This window comes from Opisthorchis viverrini (assembly GCF_000715545.1).
Source record: "Opisthorchis viverrini unplaced genomic scaffold opera_v5_957, whole genome shotgun sequence".
NCBI classification, from domain to species: domain Eukaryota; kingdom Metazoa; phylum Platyhelminthes; class Trematoda; order Opisthorchiida; family Opisthorchiidae; genus Opisthorchis; species Opisthorchis viverrini.
This window is the reverse complement of record NW_008752647.1, coordinates 9715-10044: the sequence shown is the minus strand read 5'-3', so window position 1 is coordinate 10044 and position 330 is coordinate 9715. Positions and strand designations below refer to the sequence as shown.

Sequence of the window (330 nt, the reverse complement as noted above, 5' to 3'; positions counted from 1 at the left end):
ATGGGTAATAAAGAGTTGACGACCTTAGTCTCCGGATGTGTAGACCATTGTTTAGATACGAACCAAAGATTCCTGTGCCATTTTCACCCCAGATCGGATTTCAAATGGCGTCGAGGTGAACACGACTCGAGCAACTGTCAACGTTCTTCCTACCGGAAATGCTTCCAAGCGTTTGTCTTTCCAAATGGTACAGCGATTTGGGATGTTGAAAGCAGTTGCATTTTTGCGGCGCTTCATACGCCATCTTATGTACAAATTTGAAAGATCTATCGTCATGCCGATTGATGGTCATCTACAAGTGACAGAACTGGCAGAAGCTCAAATAGTCGG

General features: G+C 44.5%; 1 protein-coding gene across 1 annotated transcript in view; it reads right to left on the bottom strand.

The window, feature by feature from the left end:
* The window catches only part of T265_12122 (hypothetical protein), a gene marked incomplete at both ends in the record, with an annotated part of 9248 nt that overhangs the window by 309 nt on the left and 8609 nt on the right, over positions 1–330 (bottom strand). The window lies entirely within an intron of this gene.